We start from the raw sequence: 13,877 nt of genomic DNA on the forward strand, positions 1-13,877 counted from the left end.
AACAACAAAAAGCTTAATTAAAAATTTTCTGTATCACGTGGAGCAGGCCTGCCTAAATGACAATAAGATACTTGAAATCACAGCCTCTATTTTCATCAGTCAGAGGAATTCAGAGGAGGCTCAGGAAAATCGTGAGGACAGAAGGCTGTGTCCTGAGTCCCTAGCCTACAATCCCTGTCTCCATCAGTTAAGGAGCGCGGCCTCTTCACAGCTGCAGTCTCTCCTATCTTTGTCAATTGTCGATGGACCAATTATATTCAGGTTGCCTTTTGTAAGGGTCAGCAGAGTAGGATCCTGGCAATTTCATATGATTAAAACTATTTTGAACAAGAACCTTGGCTAGGATCTATTTCAAACGAGGAAGAAAGTTCTTTTTTCACTGTTATAGGAATTAATGAGATGTAGAAGGCTGTAGTGTAAAAAGTTTTTTTTAAAAAGGGGGTTAGGAGGTTTAAAGGAGATAAAGGAAAACCTGATTATCTCTTGTTTTAGTAGTGGTTCTTTGCTACTGTACATGTAAACACAAACTACTTAAATTTCAAGATGCTACCATCCATTGGGCATGAATTATGAATGTTTGATATTCCTTGATTCCATCACAAGACCTGTGTGGATATCGATCTTTGTCCAATCCGAACCTTGGATCAGGAAAAGGGATGAGTTCAGGTTTATGTTGCCCTAGAGCCAGCAGGGGGTGCTCGTGCCCTTCCTATTCCAAAAGGTTGCCGCAACCTCTCCTAGGCTCAGGGCGAAACTGGTTTGTAAATCACCATTACCATCCTTCTTTCTCTGTTCAAATTGGCATTTTGTCAAGAACAACATTACTTCTTAGTGAGCAACAGTTGACCAATTATCTTGAAAAATATTTGGGAAGCTATACAATTTTAAAAGTAAAAAGCGAAATATATCTTCTATTTTTAACTTTTCCTGTAAACATGAATTACCTGCGGGGAAAAGTAGATGCTTTTCAATCTTCTAAATGATTGCACCAATTCTAAACCATCCAGGTGTTTTGAAATGACCCACAGTCGTCTTTAATAGCATGAGAAGGGGCCAAGGCTCTCTCAACTTTAGATTTAATAGCCTGCCCCCTTCAATTGGCAGAGATATTGATAGAGATAGGCCAGACTGTTCTGCTGTAATGTCAACTAATTTTCTCCTGCTCTAGTATCTATAGTACAGGATTGACTTTTTTTTTTTTTTTTTTTTTTTTTTTTTCTGTAGAGGCCAGGTCATAAATATTTAGGCTGTGTGGGCTGGAGACACTGTTGCAACTGCTCAACTCTTGTGCAAAAGCAGCTGTAGACAATATGCAAACAAACATTCATGACTGTGTCCTAATAAAACTTTATTTATAATTTGGCCATGCCCTGTCTTATTGATAGCCTTCCAAAACAGTCAACACCTTCCATATATCTGTTATTTTATGTTGTTTATAAACTCAAACTCTTTTCCAATTAAGAGGAAAATAATTGAATCTGAAAGTCCCTCAGGTTCAACTCTTTTCCCAGTGCCTGGTCCCCCTTATAACACTCTTAACAAGCATCATTGCCCACTGCTCGTAACTGTCAAGCTTTGTGTCTTCCCTGCAACACAAGCAGTGGCCCCCAAGAGCAGTCAGCGTGATCCAAATGCACAGAAGTTTTTAAGGAAATAGCACAACAATTTAGAAACTAAGGCTGCTGGAATGGTGAGCTTTTAATCTTTTCATTCATCGCAGGGTTTAATCCATATTTGAAAAGAAAGGTGCCATGTATAAAACTGACAGGCACTGACTGGCCTGAAATATCCCAGGAAAATCTGGTTTCAGATTTTTCTAGGAGTTGATCCAAGAACATTTTTCTTTCTGCCTTTTGATCTGTTGAAAGATCCACAAGATACTTGGATGCCTTAAAGACATAAATGCCAATACGGAAATAAACTCTGACGAGTTGTCTTGTAATGGGAGCCAGCTCTTAGAGAAGGGATAATTGTAAGGGTAGGAACTGAAACTTTTTTGTCTACTACCCAACCTTCTCAAACCCTTCTTTCCTTTGTACTTTTTCTATGAACACATGGTTCTTCCAGCTTGGAGTGGGTTTAGGGGAGACTGAGAAAACAAGATGGTTGCCTGCAGTATTAGTTTTTCTTCACCCATCTTAAACCTCTTCTTCCCCTCTCCATTTTTGAGAGCGAGAGGTTACATGCTCCTTTTCCTCCTCTGGAAGAAACATTTAGCTGGGGCTGACACAAAGGCGAGGACATGAGAAACGACCATAGGAGAAGCCCTGGAGGCAGAAGTCTAGGTCTTTGCCCCTTTTACAGTGAGATAAATATCAGAGGTTACTGGAGGCACCCAAACAAAATTGAGGACAGGAAGCAAATATCTGAGAGGTTCCCAGACCTCTGTCTACTGTGGGACCCAAATGAGCACATGAATCCCTCTAGATATCCTTTGGATCCTTTAATAGTAGCACAGGCCAGGCGCGGTGTCTCACGGCTATAATCCCAACACTTTGGGAGGCCGAGGCGGGCGGATCACGGGGTCAAGAGATCGAGACCATCCTGGCCTACATGGTAAAACCCCGTCTCTACTAAAGATACAAAAATTAGCTGGGCATGGTGGCATGTGCCTGTAGTTCCAGCTGCTCGGGAGGCTGAGGCAGGAGAATCGCTTGAACCTGGGAGGCAGAGGTTGCAGCAAGCCGAAATTGTGCCACTGCACTCCAGCCTGGCGACAGAGTGAGATTCTGTCTAAAAAAAAAAAAAAAAAAAAAAAAAAAAAAAGAGGTAGCAGATACCACTTGAAAACTTTTATTATAAAGGATTATTGGAGTTGGCTATGAATTCTCCTCCTTACTCATGTCTGGTGGGGCAAAACGGCGAGGATCAGATACCACGAAGATACTGGAAGTAGATCAAAGCCTTGAACTCCCAGTTGTAGACTCTACCTACCATGATCCTTACCTGCAGGTGTCTGGGGTTCCTCTTGCCCAGCCTGCTCAGTCTCTGAACCCCTAGGATGGGTCTCTGGCTTGTTCAGAGGTGCAAGCTCCCAGCTCCCCTTCTCCAGTCGCCTGAAGTCTCAGGGGTGCCTCTCTGAAGGATATAGTTTTAAACTTTGTTTGCTGTAAAAACATAGCAGGCAGGTGCTTGTCACAAGGGGACTTATTTCTTCCTTCTGCTTCATGCGATGGGGAGGGGTCTGATTGTGGACATCTGCTGTGCTAAGACAGCCACAGTGTGGTCTGAGACAGAGCCTGGTCTTGGCCACTCTGACATCTGGCTGACTGAGAGACAGTGTGGGTGGGTGGAAGAGAGAAGGTTTGCGTGCTGTCATCTCCTCCTTAGGGCCCTATTGACCTTTGGTGGATCTGCACTTGAGGTGTCGACAGAGGAGAGAGACAGGGAATGCCTTGTCTCCTGTAGAAAGGCCTCTTTCGGAAACTTCCAAGCACCTAACATTGTAGGAGGAGAATAGGAGATTGAGAGAGAAATATAAAAAACCATGTTCCCACAATAAGATCTCCTACCACTGGCTCAGCCTTCTGTCCATATGGGAATGATTAGAAATGCTACCTCCTTCCCCAGGGCTGCCAGCTACAAGTGTGCAGCCTCCCCCAACTCTTAGCACTGCAGCCAGGTGTAGTTATAAGTAAACTTTGGGGTAGCTTATCCTTGTGTGATGTGTGTAAGTTAGCCCTTTCTTTGATTAACTAAAAATACATAAATTAGATATTCTCTGGTTTCCCCAAACACTGGTAGGAGTGAATTTTCTTGGAATGCCCTTCTTTGGTCTGCTGGCTGATTATTATTTTCAGACGACACTAATGACAGCCCAGATGTGATGTCTACAAAGCCCCACATTAAGGCGCTTGCGTAGCAAACCTGCCATTCAGGTAATGACGGCCGCCCTCTGGAAAAACAAGCTGAGACCACACCAGGCAAGGCCTTGGATACTTGAGAAGGGTGTGAGGCCAGTCACAGGAGTTGACTTGGTGGATCGGGGCATAAGAGTTACGGGTGGCTTTATGAAGCTTTTGTTGAGTGTGGGAGAGTGGAAAGAGCTTTACTGAAGAGACATGTTTTCTTTATTTCCCAGCTCAAATCAATTTCCTTATCATGATACAAGCAAAGGTAATAATTATTAGGATTACTTACCATGATTATGGGTGACAGGAATTGCAGTTGGGCAAAGGGACTCTTTTGTATATTTTAATTTCCTTCCCTGAAGTTCTAGCTTCCTTACTTTGTCTTCCTGATAGTGACTCACGTCGCAGTAGGCAGGAAGCAGGTATTTAATGACCACTTCTTCATTGGTTCTTTATTCCAACTCCATTCATTCCAATACAAATTTCTTGAAAACAAAGAATAATGACATCCATAACACAAATGAAAGCAGCCCGTCTAAGCTGATTTAATTTAGTGTGGAATAGGACACAATTTCACAGTTAGAGTTACTGTTGTTTTTTTTTTTTCTTAAAACTTCAGCCATCGTTTGGTTCACTGAAGAAAGAATTTAGAAAGATTTTTATAAGTGAATACTCACTTGTACGTAAATAGAAGTATACTTTTTAGTGCTAGTTGGCTAACACAGTAGGTAATCCTGGACAAGTGTTTTCCATTCTCTACCGTGAATCTGATTTGTGAACCTCTCATGGCTTGTGCTATGCATGGAGTCTAGGAAAAATTTGGGACAAAGTGATCGATCTTAACTTCTAGACTTCATTCTGTCTTCTGTTCTTGGTGAGAACCTAAGAAACATCTTCCTTCCAGGCCTGACTTAGTGCTCTTGCAGGTTTAGCTTGCTTGGAGCAAGACTGTGCTAATGGGATTCTAACGATGCCACCTTTCCTGCTGTGTTGTTTATCCTGTTCAGTCGATAGAGGACCTGTTGAGACCGGTTTATAGACACGACACTCACTGTGGGGAATGCATCGAATCGCCAATTGATCGAAATCACCCATAATCTTGTGACTCGGGGATCAGCAGCCTCAGCATCCTCTGGGAGCTTGTTAGATGTCCAGAATCTTGGGCCTCAACCCAGAACAATTAGATCAGAATCTGCATTTTAACAAGATCCCCTATGATAAGTATGCACATTAAGATTTCAGAAGTACTGACATACAAGACTTGGGACTGGGTGGTGACCTGAAACTACTGCTTCCTAGAGTGCTGGGGATGATACATGAACATTTTCACAATATGTTTTTTTTGTGATGAGTCTCTGGATAAAATATTTTCAGCTGATGACTGTTGATGGTGTTGGGTGTATCCGTGGCCTGTCCATTATTACTACCCTCTCTTTGTCTTTCTTGTCCTATCATATTCTGTGAGTGTGTGGGGAAAGAAAATTTTGATAGAAAACAGGAGTGAGTGTGGAGTCTAACTGGACAGGTTGGGGTCTGAGGTCCTCCAGGTTTGGAACTTGCTAAGCTCTCAGGGAAGCAGTCACCGTCCCTGATGCTGATTGGTTTTAGGCTAAAAGAAGTTAAGAACACACCTCTGTGTAAAAGCAGTGGATGTTTGAGGTTTGATTAATGCGAAGGTAGCTTTTGGTCATAGAAACCTGTCCTCTGGTCCTGAGTGTCTATTTCTGACTCATGGATCTTGTTCTAGTACAAGGTAAATGACGTCAAACTACCCATTGCCTCCGAAAAATACGAGTTCTGATTTTCAAATAGAAAATCCAGATTTCTCATCGCTGGGCTCTTACCTTAGATAAAAGTCATTGGCAAGGGCTCATCAAAATGTGTTGCCCATATTCAGATTTTACATAACTCTCTAGCAAGCATTTTTGACTTGTGTGGCACAAAGAGTAAATATACCGGGTACAAATTCTATTTCCACCATTTTATAGCTGTATGACCACAGGCAAGTTAATGCAGTCCATTTGAGCCTCAGTTTCCCCAATCATAAAATAAAGATAACGATATGCCACAGGGTTTTGATAAATGTTAAATGAGATGGTGAATGTAAAACTCAGTCAAGGGTACTTGTCATTTAAAAAACTTCTGGTCCATGTGTATCTATGTCACATGCATACATGCTATGTTGCCTATGCATACCATGAAATTAGCAAAAATCGGCTTGTAGTTTCTATTAGATGACTCATAGTTTTATTAGATGAATTCCCATTTAAATTTCAAAGAGAAGTTTGGGTGAGTAGGACAATCCATTTACTGAAATAGTTATACACACACACACACACACACACACAATTTCAAGGTAAAACTTCTGAGTATGATTAGATCATCAGATCGTTAGGTATCAGAAACACAGTCTTTTCCTTTTTGCATGATCTCACCTCCAGTGTATTTTAGAAACTCTCTAACCCTCTTCAGAGAGATGGTGACACGTAGATGTTGTAATAGAATAGATGAGATGGGAATGAGTCACACATGGGAATGAAAGTAGGCATGTATTCATTCGGAAAACCAATGTTGTTACCTTATGGAAATAACCAACAAAATACTTCGGGTGACATGTAAATGCCAAAAATCTGAAAAGTATTTATTGATTAAAGGCTGTATAAAAGTATAGCACTTGGAGTATAGCATTGTGAAGAATCATGGCTAGAATAAATGAATTATACTCTTAATGACTTTTAAATATTATGACTAGAAGCTACGTTATAATTATGATCACCTTAATTTGTAAATGACTTATAGTTTCTTGGTGAAGGAGAACATTGCTTACCTATGTTGAAAAGAGATCACCTTTCAGTGAAACTGTTGATTTGTGTGATATTGTAGACACAAATATTTGTAGAGAAATTGTTAATGTCCCTGGAATGAGGAACTAAAAGAGGGAGTCAAAAGGAATTGAAACTCAAAGATAAGAAAAAGAATCTCCTTGGGCATCCCAGTATGCTTCAGTGAGGAGCAGGGGATGCCCTGACTCCAGATTGGAGCTACCCTGCTTGGTCCCACTTGGGAAGGAGCAGAGAGGAGAGCTGTGACCATCATGTGCAATGGCTTTACTCTCTACCATCTCTGAAGAGGGTAGACCCTGGCTTTCCTCTTGAAAGTTTTGATGCTTCATCTATTGTTGTTAGACCAGGACTTTCATAGAAGTCCACATCAGTGTTCAAATGACTAATATGCTGATCAAAAGTTTGGTGGGATGCAAATGAACTAATTCACCTTAAATCAGCTATTGTCACTGAGCAAATAATAGAGTCTTTTGTTTAAAATACTCTGTTTCACTTGCCTATTGTGGCATGAAAAATGACCCCAAAACTTATTGGCTTAAAACAACTACCACTGATTTGTTCACAATTATTTTGTGGGCCAGAATTTTGGATTCAGAATAGTGGGGATGGCCTGTCTCTGTTCTGTGATATCTGGGGGCAGCGGCACTGTCTTGAATGGCTGGGAACTGGCTGATTCATATGCCTGGAGCCTCAGTTAAGGCTGTTGCCTGGATTCCTCAGCTTTCCTTGGTGTGGGCTCTCCAAGAGGCTAGCTTAGACTTCCTCATAGTATGGTGTCTCAGGGTAATTGAACTTCTCACATGGTAGCTGGCTGCCCATAGGGCATTCCAAGAGGATAACCCCCAATGTGAAAGCATTTAGTAAGCCTCTGCTTGTGTCAAGCTTGTTGATGTTCCTATTGGCCAAATCAAGTCTCATGACCAAGCCCAGCGTCAACGTGGGAGGCGCTAGAGAAAGGCATGACTGCTGGAGGCATGGATTCATTGGGGCCACCAATACCTACAGCGTACCCAGAAAATAAAACCATTGTTTAAATGAGAAATTTAAATATACTTTTATAAATTTTTAAATTTACTGTTATAAATAGTGGTATTATTTATCCGTTTTCTGTTGTGCAAGACCAAATAGGTATATGCGAAACTGTGGTACAAATTGCTTCATGTCCATGAAAGGTATGGTTAGAAATATGTTATTTTATCCCCAAGAAATGGCATGCTGTATTATTTCACACAAAGTAAACTATTCAAAATCTCTAAGCTAGGCCAAGTGTAGTGGATCACGCCTACAATCCCAGCACTTTGGGAGGCCAAGGTGGGATGGTCGTTTGAGCCCAGGAGTTCAAGGCCAGTCTAGGCAACATGGCGAAACCCAGTCTCTACAAAAAAATACAAAAATTAGCCGGGCATGATGGTGTGTGTCTGTAGTCCTAGCTACTTGGGAGGGTGAGGTGGGAAGATGGCTTGAGCCTGTGAGGTTGAGGCTGCAGTGAGCTGAGATCATGTCCCTGCCCTCCAGCCTGGGTGACAAGAGTGAGGGAGGCCCTGTTACAAAAAAAAAAAAAAAAAAAGGAAAAGGTAAAGAAGAAGTCTGTAAGCACTAAATGTCTAGATGTAGTCTGTGTTAACGCACTTATAGATCTGTAAAGAAAAATCCAACCTTTCATACATACCTCTGGCTTACTTTTTTCTTATAATTATTGACATTTTTTCATATTGGTTCCAGCTTAGAGAGTACATAAATTATTTTGGCTTTTGGTAGTTCATACATTTATAATTGCTATTTTTAATTTACTATGAATTAAAAAATACAGTATGCTTTCTTCAATTCTGCTGTTTTCATATGTTGAAGATGCTGGAATGGATAGGAATGAGACCTGAGTCCCAGGAGGGCTTGGACAACTTTTCTTTTCTTTTTTTTTTTTTTTTTTGAGACGGAGTCTTGCTCTGTCGCCCAGGCTGGAGTGCAGTGGCCGGATCTCAGCTCACTGCAAGCTCCGCCTCCCGGGTCTACGCCATTCTCCTGCCTCAGCCTCCCGAGTAGCTAGGACTACAGGCGCCCGCCACCTCACCCGGCTAGTTTTTTGTATTTTTTAGTAGAGACGGGGTTTCACCGTATTAGCCAGGCTGGTCTCGATCTCCTGACCTTGTGATCCGCCCGTCTCGGCCTCCCAAAGTGCTGGGATTACAGGCTTGAGCCACTGCGCCCGGCCTGGACAACTTTTCTAATCTTTTGCTTCTTTATCTCTCAAATAAGAAGCTTCGATCAATTGATTTATATGTTTATTTTTAACGCTGATATTTTTGATTTGAAGTTACATGTGATGCCTTAATTAACTTTAGAGAAATATAAAATGTTCATTTGGAAAATACTAAAATAATCTGATATTTCTTTAAGGAAAAAAATTGCTTCTTTGTCCCTTAAGTTAATTTTTTAGTCACTTGGCTTAGAGATGTTTTCTTGATGGGTCTCTTATTTGCATACATTACTATTTTACTTTGCTTTGAAAAAATCTAAGAGGTAAAAGAAATGAGGCGGCTAAAATAACACAGCAAATTTCCATAACAGAAACTTACTACAGGAGCCTAACACTTTGGAAAAATATTTGATTAAGTACCTGGAAGAATTTTGCTAGACTTAAGTGGAAGTATGCTTGCAGAATTTTGTAAAATACTTTTCTGATTTTCTTTTCTTTTCTTTTCTTTTTTCCAGACAGATCTTGCTCTGCTGCTCAGCTGAAGTACGGTGTTGTGATCAAACCTCACTGCAGCCTGTAACTCCTGGGCTCAAGGCATCCTCCTGTCTTGGATCCCGAGTAGCTGGGACCACAGGTGCATGCCTCTGCACTGGCTAATTTTTAAACTTTTTGTATAGACGAAGTCTCATTCTGTTGCCTAGGCTGGTCTCAAACTCCTGGCCTCAAGTGAAACTCCTGCCTCAGCCTCCCAAAGTGCTGGCACCACAGGTGCATGCCACTGTGCCTGGCCACTAAAATACTTTTCTAAGTGAAGTATTTGTCTCAATTCTAAGTTTTAATTCAGCTGTATTTCCTGGAAGTAGTTCTCTGCAATTCTGTAAAATGAAACTCTAATCACAAGTGCTTGGGAATTACGTCCTTTTTTTTTTTTTTTTTCCAGTTGTCATTAATTCCTGTTGGGGGTATTGAAAAAATTAGTAATATGGGGAACATACAAACAGATTAAAAAAGCACTCACCTGAAGGTACTAAAGTAGGTTCTCAAACTTGGCTGCACATTATAATTATTTGGGACTCTTTAAAACAAATTGATTGCTGGGTCCCAACCTCCACAAGTCCTTTTTTTTGTTTTTGTTTTTGTTTTGTCTTTTAATACAGAGTCTGGCTCTGTTGCCCAAGCTGGAGTGCAGTGGCATGATCTTGCAATCTCGGCTTACTGCAACCTCTGCCTCCTAGGTTCAAGTGCATTTCGTGCCTCAGCCTCCTGAGTAGCTGGGATTACAGATGCCCGCCATCACACTGGCTAATTTGTATTTTTGGTGGAGATGGGATTTCATCATATTGGCCAGGCTGGTATTGTGCTCCTGATCTCAAGTGATCCACCCACTTCAGCCTTCCAAAGTGTTGGGATTACAGGCGTGAGCCACCACGCCTGGCCAAAAGTCTTGATTTAATTATTCTAGAATGTGGCCTGGGCATTAGAATTTTCTCACCCCCTCCAGGTGATGCTGATGTGAGCCAAGTTTGGGAACCCCTGCACTAAAGAAACATCCTTGGGTCTCCTTCTGTTCCCCACCTTTTGCTGCCAGAATTTGAGTCCTTACTCCCTGCTCGACTTTATGACCTCTTCCCTCCACATACTGTTGCTACATTCCTTAATAATGAATTTTTATGTTTAGTTCCCGATTTACACATCAGCAGCAGGGTAGGTGTGTAAAAATAATGGTGAAGACATGAGTCTATAAAGGTGTGCATTTGATTGGATTAACAATATTAGATGGATCTATCTAGCCACTCCACCATTTTATGACACTGTGGGTAAATATGCTAACATAAATCCTAAATTCCAAAGTAATACATTATACCTCTCTGGATTAGTCATCGATTTGTTTAGTTGGATTTTGGGTTATAGAACAATAATTGCTATATATTCAAAGTGTTTCTGGAATGAAAACAATAGAACGTATTGCCACTCCTTTATGTGGGTTGGGTGTGTGTTGGACAAATTCAAATACAAACAAAAATTTCTTTGGTTGGTAATTCACCTGAATGCATAGGCATTAATTGGTTTGTAATGGGCATTTTGAAACATTTTTACGCTGATTTAAGTGTGGGGGAAGATTATTCTGTGTTACCTAGAGCCAAAAATCATGCAATTGTCTCTTTATTCAGGCAAATGGTTTCATTTCTCTCTTCTTTCCTCTCCTTAGTGAAACAGAGGCAATTTATTGATAGGATGATTAGCCACCCCAGTTTGCCTGGGACTAATGAGTTTCTGGGCACACTGGGATGAATTGGTCACCTTAATTGATACAGTGAAAATTAATAAGACTTTAAAGATATTTTAGGTCCTTGCATGAAAAATTATTCATGTTATGATTTACATTACCAAATCATATATAAACTATGATTGTAAATGGAAGGTTTGTGATTGTTTTCTGGATCTGGTATTATAACTTTCTTTTCGGGTTGTCATATTATTTTTAGATATTCCTCAAAAGATTTTTCCAGCAGTATTAAAAAATTCACCTTGAGAAAAATATGTCTATTTTATGCACATTTTCTAGATTTCAGGAAAGAGATAATAATGTCCAAAACAGCAGGATGAGTTGGTGCTAAAACAGAGAAAAAAATCATTTTTAGATCTGCTTGGAGAATACAATACCTAGCAACATAAAGAAGTTCTTTTAGTAAAATGAAGTAGAAAAAGAGAACCGAATGAAGTCTAATATGAATCCATTCTTGACCCAAATAACATCAAAAGTCACCACATACGGCCGGGCGCGGTGGCTAATGCTGTAATCCCAGCACTTTGGGAGGCTGAGGCGGGTGGATCACCTGAGGTCAGGAGTTCGAGACCAGCCTGACCAACATGGTGAAAGCCCATCTCTACTAAAAAATTAGCTGGGCACGGTGGCGGGCACCTATAATCCCACCTACTTGGGAGGCTGAGGCAGTAGAATGGCTTGAGCCCGGAAGGCAGAGGTTGCAGTGAGCCGAGATCACCCCATTGCACTCCAGCTTGGGCGACAGAGAAGACTCCATCTCAAAAAAAAAAAAAAAAAAAAAAAAAAAGTCACCACATACAAATACTGCACAAAGAAAACTTAGTGAAGATGTTTGTATACTGGTTATTTTTGAGTTTCTTTGAAATAGTAAAGATAAATTATTAATTTTACATCAGAGAGTTAAAGTATTTTTGTTAAACCAATAGTACACTTTTGCTAGGGTGTGGTTATTCTGGTTTTTTTTTTTTCTTTTTTCTTTCTTTTTTTTTTGCCTAATTTCAGATCGTTAAGGGGCTGGTTTTCTATTCTTTGGCATTAAAGATCAGAAACACCAATTGTTGCCTTAAAGAGAAGATGAATCCAATTTTAACAGATGCTCCATTCAGAAAATATCAAAAGCAACCCTTTAGAAAAGAGTATTAAGCATAGAGACAAAAAATATGCAGGGCATTGCCAATGTATCAGATGACAATGGGACTAAATCACACCCATTTTTGGTTTAACAGCTGTTAAAGGAGTCAAGAGACCTGGATCTAGATCCAGCTGCACCAATCCAGTGAGTGAGTGGGTAAATGCCTTCACTGCTCTGGGCCTCTGTTGATTTGCCTGTAAAATGGGAGATTTTGACTATCCTGTGTCTACAGTCTCTTAAATGGTTAATATCCTATAATTCCATGTGCAGTATTCTGACGATGTCTTAGTGGATTTGTGGATTTCCCCCCTTCCTTTTCTCCAGCAGTGCTCCTTTGCACCAGTCTCAGAACAGGGGCCCACACTCCTAAATCTGAGAAGATGGCATCTTCTTCAGAGGACAGAGGTTCGTAGTCTCAGTGGTTTACTCACCTGCTACAGCTCAGCATGTGATGTGGTTTTGCTGTGTCCCCACCCAATTCTCATCTTGAATTGCAGCTCCCATAATTCCTATGTGTCATGGGAGGGACCTGGTAGGAGGTAATTGAAACACGGGGGCGGGTCTTTCCCATGCGCTGTTCTCCTGATAGTGAATAAGTCTCACAAGATCTGATTTTTTTTTTTTTTTTTTTTTTTTTTTGAGACGGAGTCTCACTCTTGTTACCCAGGCTGGAGTGTAGTGGTGCGATCTTGGCTCACTGCAACCTAAGCCTCCTGGGTTCAAGCAATTCCCCTGTCTCAGCCTCCCAAGTAGCTGGCATTACAGGTGCCTGCCACCACGCCCAGCTAATTTTTCTATTTTAGTAGAGACGGGATTTCACCATATTGGCCAAGCTGGTCTCGAACTCCTGACCTCAGGTGATCTGCCCACCTCGGCCTCTCAAAGTGCTGGGATTACAGGTGTGAACCACCACGCCCGGCTGAGATCTGATGGTTTTATAGAGGGGAGTTCTCCTGCACAAGCACTCTTGCCTGCTGCCATGTCAGATGTGTCTTGCTTCCCCTTTGCCCTCCATCATGATTGTGAGGCCTCCCCAGCCATGTCCACATGTGAGTCAATTAAGCCTCTTTCCTTTATAAATTACCCAGTCTCGGGTATGTCTTTATTAGCAGCGTGAGAACAGACTAATATGGCATGATATTCTGGATCCTAATATTTGCAATTTGGATTTTGGATGAGTTACTTCCCCTTTTAGAGCCTTAGTATCTGTCTGTAATGAGAATTTTTTTTTTTTTCCCTTAATCTCCTTTTCTAGCTTAGAGTAGCCTAAAAGAGAGTTACTCTTTTAGGCCCTTCGGTTTTTTCCTTTATAAAAGTGAGATAGCATACTTTTTGGTCATCTCACACTCCCAGTGAGGCTTTCTGGGCCTCCCTTTCTCTGTTTCCTCCCTTCCCTTCCTGCTGGCAGAAGTGTGGATTGTGGAGAGCCTCATGACCCATGACTCATGCCTAGGTTGCCTGGCTACAGGGTGACAATTCTGCCCAGTGTCTGGCTGCTGTGAACATGTCTGATGTCTGGAGATTTCTCTGGATCTTCCACGGAAAATGTTTTGAGAACCCCTTGTTAGGA

Source organism: Theropithecus gelada, chromosome 16 (genome assembly GCF_003255815.1).
Source record: "Theropithecus gelada isolate Dixy chromosome 16, Tgel_1.0, whole genome shotgun sequence".
Classification (NCBI taxonomy): Eukaryota; Metazoa; Chordata; class Mammalia; order Primates; family Cercopithecidae; genus Theropithecus; species Theropithecus gelada.